Genomic DNA, 9,904 nt, shown 5'->3' on the forward strand with positions numbered 1-9,904 from the left:
AGAAAAACAAGCTGAACAAAAAATGAACACAGCTTGAGGGGCCTGTAGAACTGTCTATAAAGATCTAACAGAAACCCAGAAGTGGGACTGAGGGGTTAAAAAATAATCAAAGAAATAACAGCTGAAAACTTCTCAAACCTAGCAAAAAACATAAACCTACAGATTCAAGAACCTTAGCAAACTCCAAACAGAATAAACGCAAATAAAACTATACCAAGACATATTACAGTCAAATTTCTGAAAACTGAAGACAAAGAAGAGATCTTAAAGGGAATGAAAGAGAAACAATACCTTACCTATAGGGGAAAAAGCAATTCAAATGACAGCATATTTCTCATTGAACCATAGAAGAAGACAGAAAGAATTAGCAAAACATTTTTTATTTCCTGAAAGAAAAAAAAAACAAAACCAACACTGGCCACCCAGAAATCAAGACATTCTCAGATAAAGAAAAACTAAGAAAATGTGTCTTTAGTAGACATAACCTAAAAGAATGATGAAATGAAATTATTTAAACATAAATAAAATGGTAAAAGAATGAAGCTTTGAACATCAAGAAGGACAGCACTTTGAGAGGGTGAGGCACGAGGATTGCTTCAGCCCAGGAGTTTGAGATCAGCCTGGGCAACATAGTGAGGTCCCATGTCTACAAAAAATTTAAAAATTATCCAGATGTGGTGGCACATGCCTGTAGCACCAGGAGATAGAAGAACTCAATGATACTATTAATCAATAGGATCTAATCAATATATAGATATATAACACTCCACCTGACAACAGAAGAATGCACATTCAAGTATCCATAAAACAGATACCAAGTTAGACCATATTCTGGGCCACAAAGCAAACCTCAACAAACTCAAAAGAATTGAAATTGTACAGATTGCATTTATTTATTTATTTACTTACTTACTTATTTATTTTTGAGACAGAGTCTCCCTCTGTCACCCAGGCTGGAGTGCAAGGGCATGATCTCAGCTCACTGCAACCTCTACTTCCTGGGCTCAAGTGATTCTCATGTCTCAGCCTCCTGAGTAGCTGGGATTACAGGTATGCCATCATGTCTGGCTAATTCTTGTACTTTTAGTAGAGATGGGGTTTTGTCATGCTGGTCTCTAACTCCTGGCCTCAAGTGATCCTCCCACCTCAGCCTCCCAAAGTGCTAGGATTACATGTATGAGCCGCCATGCCTGGCACCAGACTGTGTTTTCTGATAAAAGTGGAATCAAATTAGAAATCAGTAACAGGAAGATATAAGAAAAACTTCTGAACAGTTAGAATCCAAACAACATACTGTAAAATAATTTATGAGGCAAAGAGGGCATCTGAAGGGCAATACAAATACATTTACCTGAATGAAATTGAAAATAAAAATACATGAAAGTAAAAATATCAAAATTTGTGGGACACAACTAAAACAGTAAGGAGAGGGAAATTTATATCACTGAATTGATATACGTTGGAAATGAGGAAAACTCTCAAAGTGATAACTGAAACTCTTACCTCAAGAATATAGAAAAAAGAGAGAAAAGTCAGAAAGGAAAGTGAATAGTAAATATAATCACAGAAATCAGTGAAACTGAAAAGAGAAAGCCAGTAGAGAAAATCAATGAAACACAAAGCTGGTTCTTGAAGCAATCAATAAATTTTCTTCTTTCTTTCTTTTTCTTTCCTGAGACGGAGTCTTGCTCTGTCTCCCAGGGTGGAGTGCAGTGTCACGGTCTCGGTTCACTGCAACATCCGCCTCCCAAGTTCAAGCGATTCTCCTGCTTCAGCCTCCCAAGTAGCTGGGATTATAGGTGCCCACCACCACACCCAGCTCATTTTTGTATTTTTAGTAGAGACGGGGTTTTACCACGTTGGCTAGGCTGGTCTCAAACTCCTGACCTCAGGTAATCTGCCCACCTTGGCCTCCCAAAGTGTTGGGATTACAGGCGTGAGCCACCTTGCCTGGCCACAATAAATAAAATTGATAAACCTCTAGCAAGATGAGCAAAGGAAAAACAGAGAAGATACAAATTACTGATATTAGGGATGGAGCAAGGGACATCACTACAGATCCCACAGGCATCCAAAGGACAATGAAGGAACACTACAAACAACTCTGCAATCATGCATTTGACAACTTAGATGAAATCAGCCAGTTCCTCACATGACACAAACTGCAACTCACTGAATATAAACAGACTATTTTAATAGTCTCATAGCTATTAAGAACATTGAATTTAGTTTTGAAAACTCAAAAACAAAAAAAAAAAACACCTAATTCTCCAGGCCCAGATGATATCACTGGAGAATTCTAGCAAACATTTAAAAAAATTAACACCAATTCTAGGCAATCTCCTTCAGAAAACAGAGGAGGAAGAAACACTTCTCAATTCATTTTATTTAGTTAGTATACCCTGATATCAAAATCAGACAAATATAATATTTTTAAAAAATACTATAGTTGATCACAGGCTGAGGCAAGAGGGTTGCTTGAACCCAGGAGTTGGAGGCCTTAGGGCACCATTTTCGTGCCTGTAAATAGCCACTGCACTCCAGCCTGGGCAACACAGCAAGACTACTGCACCACAGACCAATGGCCCTCATGAGTATAAATACAGAAAACCCAAACAAAATGCTAGTAGATAGAGTTCAGAAATATATTTTTAAAATTATATACCACATTCAAGTGGGGTTTATTCCAGAGACGTTAAGGCTGGTTCAATATGTGAAAGTCAATCAATGTAATATACCATATTAACAGACTAAAGAGGAAAAAGTCACATGATCATGCCAACTGATACAGAAAAAGCACTTGACAAAATTCTATACCCATTCACGGTTAAAACACTCAGAAAAATAGGAATAGAGAAGTTCCACTTGATAAATGGCATCAACAAGAAATCTACAGTTAATAATATAATTAACGGTGAAAAACTGAATGCTTGCTCCTTAATATCAAAAATAATGCAAGGATGTTTGCTTTCACCACTCTTATTCAACATGGTGCTGGAATTTCTAGCCAGTGTGGTAAAGCAAGAAAAGGAAATAAATGGCAGACAGGTTGGAAAGGGAAAAAAAAGCAAAACTGTTTCTATTTTCAAATGACGTGATTGTCTACCTAAGAAATCCCAATCTGTCTACAAAAGCACTCCTGAAACAATAAGTGAGTTCAAGCAAGGTTGCAGGATACAAGATAAACATACATAAATAAATTTTATTTCTATGCTCTGTCAATGCACATATGGACACTAGAATTAAAAACATGATACCATTCACAACTGCTCAAACAAAATTCAGTACTTAGGTGTAAACCTAACAAAACAGGTACAGGACTTGTATGCTAAAACCTACAAAATCCTGATAAAAGAAGTAAAAAAAAAGAACTAAAGAAAAAAGGAGGGAAATACTGTTTATAGACTGGAAGATTTAACATCATAAAGATATCGATGATCACCAAAATATGCGTGTTTAAGGTAATTGTTATTAAAATCTCAGCAAAATTTTCTGTAGATATAAACAAGAGTAGTCTAAAATTTAAGGAAAAGGCCAAGGAATTAGAAGAGTTAAAACGATTTTGAAAAAGAAGAAGAAAGGAGGAGAAATCAGTCTACCTGATGTCAAGACTTATTTTATAGCTACAACAATCCAGACTGTTTGTTATTGGGAAGAGGACAGACACAAAGATCAATGGAACAGAATGGAAAACCCAGAATTACATCCACTCAAAAGTACAAAGCAAATCAGTGGAGGATGGAGGGCTTTTCCAGCAAGAGCTGCTGACGCATTTGGGTATCCATGGGCAGAAAAAAAGAACCTGGACTTAAATTTTCTTATATAAAAGTTAACTCAAAATGCATCGTAGATGTGAAATAACCTTTCAGCGAAAAAAAAATATTAGGAGGAAATCTTTAGGATCCGGAGCCAAAGAGTTCCAAAAGCATGATCCATAAAATGAAAAATTGATAAATGGGACTTCATCAAAATGAAAAGTGTTGACTCAGAAAGATCCTGTTAAGATAAAAAGATAAGTATTAATAATAGACCAGGAGAAAATATTTGCAAATCTCATGTCCAACAAAGGATTAGGATTCATAATGCCTGAAGAACTCTCAAAATTCTCAAATATTCTACATCTATGATGCATTTTTGAGTTAACTTTTGTACAAGAAAATTTAAGTCCAGATTCTTTTTTTCTGCGCATGGATACTCAAATGCGTCAGCAGCTCTTGCTGGAAAAGCCGTCCATCCTCCACTGATTTGCTTTGTACCTTTGAGTGGGTGTGATTCTGGGTTTTCTATCCTGTGCCATTGGTCTTTGTGTCTGTCCTTTTGCCAATAGCAAACAGTCTATGCCAAGAGATAGCTGTGACTGTTGAAGTCTGGGCATTGTGGCTCACACCTGTAATCCCAGCACTTTGGGAGGCTGAGGCTGGAGGATCGCTTCAGCCCAGGAGTTCAAGACCAGCCTGAGCAACAGGGTGCAACCTCATCTCTATAAGAAATTTTAAAAATCAGCCAGGCGTGGTGGTGTGTACCTGTAGTCTCAACCACTCAGGTGGCTGAGGTGGAAGGATCGCTTGAGCCTGGAAGGCAGAGGTTGCAGTGAGCTGTGATCGCACCAGTGCACTTCAGCCTGGGTGACAGAGCAAGACCTTGTCTCAAACGAAAAAAATAAGGGAGAGAGACTGTTGTGGCTGTTGAGTGAAATTAAGATGTGGGTGGCTAAGTTACCTGGGAGCTGCCAAGAGAGGGATCGGAGGAGGGAGGTGTGCATGCATTCAGCAGCATTGCACCCTGAGATCACATCCCTCCTCTAACCTGCCGGCCCCCGGTTTTCACTGCTCATCTTTCCCCAGATGGCTTTACTCCTCCATGCTTCCTGTGCTGAACTGTTGTGTAGAAAGTTCTGCAAGGAAAAGCAGGTGGATGCATGCACAAAGGCACTCCCACCAGCCTGAGATCTTCAACCCTAGGTTTGTAATATTTCAATATTCAGGTTTTCACTAACATGAAACCCATCTGAATTTACATATTGATTGTCAACTTCCCTCACAAGTCTCTAGGAACAGCCTGGTGAGGGAGTCAGAGGGGCCTGGAGTAGAACCCTGGCCCCTATGCTCAGTAATGGACCAACCTGAACAAAACCTGTCCCCAGGCACGGTCTGGGGGTGGGGATCCATCCGTGGGTAAACGCTGCTGCCGCATGGAGCTGACATCGCAGAGGGCAGGGACAGGCACCGGCACACTCAGCAGGACTCCACGCCATGCATGGACCAGGAGAACCACAGCATCAGGATGAAGTGGTTTGGGGGACAAGGGCAGAGTTCAAGTCCCCAGGGTGGGGCGCCTGGAGGGATGACCCTGAAGGGCAGATGTGCTGAAGGCTGGAGACACGGGTCCCCTATTTGCCTGGGGCTGGCCCTTCCCCAGACTACACAGCAGGAGCTCCCGCAGCCCACGCCAAGGATCATCTCTAGACTACATCAGACCCATGAAACGAGTTGAAACAAGCCCGGCCTAGATCTGAACTTTAACTTCCAAATCCTTCCATGTCTCTTCTGACCACACTCAAGGGCAGGGCTCTCTCTGTTTTGTCCACCCCTGCGTTGCCAGCATCAAGAACAGCTCCTGGCACACGGTAGGTGATCCCTGATGTTTGCTGAGCACGGGGCTGAATCTTAGGTCTCAGGAAGCGAAGTTCAGGTTGGTGTAGCGCTGTGGTGGAGGGGAAGAAAGTCGACAGAATGGAGTTCACTCAGATTAACTCAGGGTAGCTCACCCCGTCATGTAAGACAAGTCTCCAGCCAGTCCGTGGTCTGTTAGGAGTGGGGCCACACAGCAGGAGGCGAGCGGCAGGCGAGGAAGCTTTATGGCTTGAGCTCTGCCTCCTGTCGGATCTGTGGTGGCATTAGAGTCTCATAGGAGTGAAAACCCTCCTGTGAACTGAGCACTCAAGGGATCTAGGGTGCACGCTTCTTATGAGATTCTAACTAATGCCTAATGAGCCGAGGTGGTGGTGCTCGTGCCGGGGAGCTGTTGCAAACACAGATTAACTTGGCAGAGAGGTTTGACTGCACAGAGACCATAATAAATCAACTGCTTGCAGACACATATCAAAACCCTATCAGTGAGTGGCAAGTGACAGTTAAGCTGCATCTGGTGGCAGGCTTTATAGTGGCAAGTGAGTTAAAAAAAAAAAAAAGCACAATATGCTGGGCTTAATGCCTAGGTGGTGGATTGATAGGTGCAGCAAACCACCATGGCACACGTTTACCTATGTAACAAACCTGCATATCCTGCACATGTACCTCGGGACTTAAGAAAAATGAAGAACGATAAAATAAAAATAAAACAAAATGCAATAAGCACAATAGGCAGGGCGTGGTGGCTCATGCCAGTAATCCTAGCACTTTGGGAGGTTGAGACAGGTGGATCACTTGAGGCCAGGAGTTCGACACCAGCCTGGCCAACATGGTGAAGCCCCATCTCTACTAAAACTACCAAAGATAGCCGGGCACCGTGGTGCATGCCTGTAGTCCCAGCTACTCAGGAGGCTGAGGAAGGAGAATCACTTGAACCCAGAAGGCGGAGGTTGCAGTGAGCTGAGATCATGCCACTGCACTCCAGCGTGACAGAGGGAGACTCCGTCTTAAAAAAAAAAGGGCAACATAAAAGTATTGCACTTGAATCATGCCCAAAGCATCCCTCCACCCCACCCCCAAATCACGGGAAAATTGTCTTCCATGAAACCAGTCCTTGGTGCCAAAAAGTCTGGGGGTCGTTGATCTACGAAGACTGCAGGTAAAATGGTTGAAAATTGAAGCTACTGTATTCATGCCCAACACTTGATCAGAATTCTTCTCCACTGGCTGAGAGGGGGAGGCTGGGAAGCCATGGGATGTACCCAGAGGCTTCTCTGGAGGGATATAGAAACCTGCTGGGACCCTGCAGAGAAGGAGGCAATCCAAGCCACCAAGCCGGCCTCACCCCCATGGCTCGGCTGGCTGCAAACGCTCACCAGGGACCATGGACAGCCCTGCCGCAGGCTCACCTGAACTTGTGACTCCTCTGCACCCACCCTCACAGACACCGAGTGCAGGATCCTCACACCAGAGCCCAAGTCCTCAGGGTCCCCCTTTCTCCTTCTCATGTCCTGGGCTCTGACTCATTCTCACTGCATCTCCCAAATCCAGGCAGTTCACCAATATTTGCTGTCTGACTGGTTAGGTCACAGATACTTTACATCACAGTTTAAGTCACAAATGATTGCTGCCTGAACTAGGAGATGTGGTTTACATTTTTCTTAATCGACATCTAGTTAATTACACTTTTCCCATACATTTATATTTAAAAATATTTTCTTACTAGACAGCATTTTGTCAGTGACTTACCCACAAACATAGGTAGTCCTGCTGCTGCCCTCTGAAGGGACATATATTTATCTTGCAATTAATAAAGGGAAGAAGAAACTCCCTTAAGTGGGACAAAATTTCAGTTTTCACCACTGCAGGCATGTAAAAACCCCCAAACTACAAATGATGATTCAGTGTCTGTGTAATGCTACAGGGAGGATTGTTTTAAAATCACCATGATGCAATTCCATGTGTAATAATATTGCCTAATGTAATTGTTACTGCAGAAAACAGGAAGTGAGTGGGGTTACTAAAGGGCAGTTCTGTTTCCTCCCAAGTCACCGGGCATAAAACAGCACCTAGTACCTGTCTACAGAGGGACCCAAGTAGGAAGGTCTACCCATCTCTCACTTTTGGTCAGATCATGAGTTTTATGTTTGTGAACATAGTGGAATTTATTTTTTATAACACACATTGAAAACAATTATGGCAAAAACTGAAATTCCTCTGGGTCTACAGCGTAATAGTTATAGGTAAATCAAATTTTTGTCTAGATTAACTTTAATGACATATCACAATACCTCTAGCCAATGATTATTGCAGCAACGTCGGGGAAAGTGAGCTGTTGAAGCCTCTGAGATCTCAGCCCTGGAAGGGAGCGTAGCAGAAACCTGGTAACAAGGACAAATAGGATGGAGGCTGTATTAGGTCTCTGTGCTGAGAACTCTATCCATTAACTCACTTAATCCCCATCACAGACACTGTTATTATTCACAATGGGGAAGTAAGGCACAGATTATTTTACTTGCCCAAGGTCACAGCAAGAAAGTACCCAATTCCAGAGTCAAAACAGGTGGGTGTGGCTCCAGAAGCTGCCCTTTTTTTCCTTCCTATAGGGCCTTACTTTCTTTTTAAGGGCATAAATCTTTCTGTAAAGTCTGATGAATATTACATGCCTATACACCTGTGTATTCACCATCCCTATCCTGATATAGACCATTTGCATTGTGTAAAAATATTCTTGTTCCATTTCCTAACCAATTACTGTCTCTAGAGGTAAACATTATTCTGGCTTCAATTACCATAGATTAGCTTTGTTTATTCTTGATCTTTATATAATTGGAATATAGTATTACTACTTTGTGTCTGACTTCTTTCATTCATATGTTTCTGTGATTCATGCATGTTGGTGCTTGTGTCCATAGTTTACTCTTTTATGTCACAGAGTAGCTTTTCATTCTCCTATTGGTGGACATCTGGTTTGTTCTCAGTTTGGGACTGTTATAAATAAAGTTGCCACTAGCATTCTTGTATCTGTCTCTTGGTGGATACAAACATTCATTTTTGTTGAGTGAAATCTACCAGAGAAATTGCCAGGTTATGGAATAAGAATGTGCTTAATGCTAGTGGCTACTATCAATCCATTTTCCAAATTTTTACTGACGTTTACCTGCAATGGGAGAGTTCCAGTGGCTCCACGTGCTTGCCCTCACTTTGCACTGTCAGTTTCTTTAAAATGTAGCCACTCTGATTGGAGTGTGGTGATCATATCATCAAGATTTTAATTTTCTGTTCTGTACTGATTAATGACATGCTGCTTCATTTTTTTAAGTTGTATTGTTTTGATTTTAGCACTGGTTTGTAGAATTGCTTAATATTTCTAAATAGGTACCCTCTGTCACATAGATGGATTTTGAATATGTTTTCTCAGTTCATAGTTTGCCATTTAGGTTTTGTTTTGTTTTTGTTTTTTGTTTTTTGTTTTTGTTTTTGTTTTTTTGGGATGGAGTCTCACGCTGTCACCCAGGCTGGAGTGCAGTGGTGCGATCTCGGCTCACTGCAACATCTGCCTCCCAGGTTCAAGCAATTCTACTGCCTCAGCCTCCGAGTAGCTGGAATTACAGGTGCCCTCCACCACGCCCAGCTAATTTTTGTATTTTTAGTAGAGATGGGGTTTTGCCGTATTGGCCAGGCTGGTCTTGAACTCTTGACCTCAGGTGATCCACCTGCCTCGGCCTGCCAAAGTTTTGGGATTACAGGCGTGAGCCACTGTGCCCGACTGACCATTTAATAATGTCAGTGTTTGTTTTTTGATGACAGAAGTTCTTAGTTTTAATGAAATCTAATCACTTTTATTTTATAGTTAATGTGTGTGTGTTTTCTTTAAGAAATCTCTGAAGAAATGAAGAATATGAAAATACATTCATTTGCTTTCTTCTAGAAGCAGCATTGTTTTCATTTTCAGATTTAAGTTTATGATGCATCTTGAATTAATTTCTATGTAGGCTGAAAGGTGCATTTTTTCCAAATGCTTTCTTAGCATCTCCAGCACTAGGGATTGAAAACGCCCTCCTGTCTTCATTGCACTGGCTCTTTGATATAACCAATGGCCGTATATGGGAGGAAGGTAAATCTCTGAACCATCTGTTCTTCTCCACTGCTCTGTTTATCTGTCCTTGTATCAACACCACACCGTCTTAATTACGATAGTTTTTAACTAAGTCTTGAAATACGATACTGTAAGTCCTCCAATTTTCTTCAAGGTTGTGTTGGCTGTTCTGGAT

Source organism: Mandrillus leucophaeus, unplaced genomic scaffold (assembly GCF_000951045.1).
Source record: "Mandrillus leucophaeus isolate KB7577 unplaced genomic scaffold, Mleu.le_1.0 Scaffold69, whole genome shotgun sequence".
NCBI lineage: Eukaryota > Metazoa > Chordata > Mammalia > Primates > Cercopithecidae > Mandrillus > Mandrillus leucophaeus.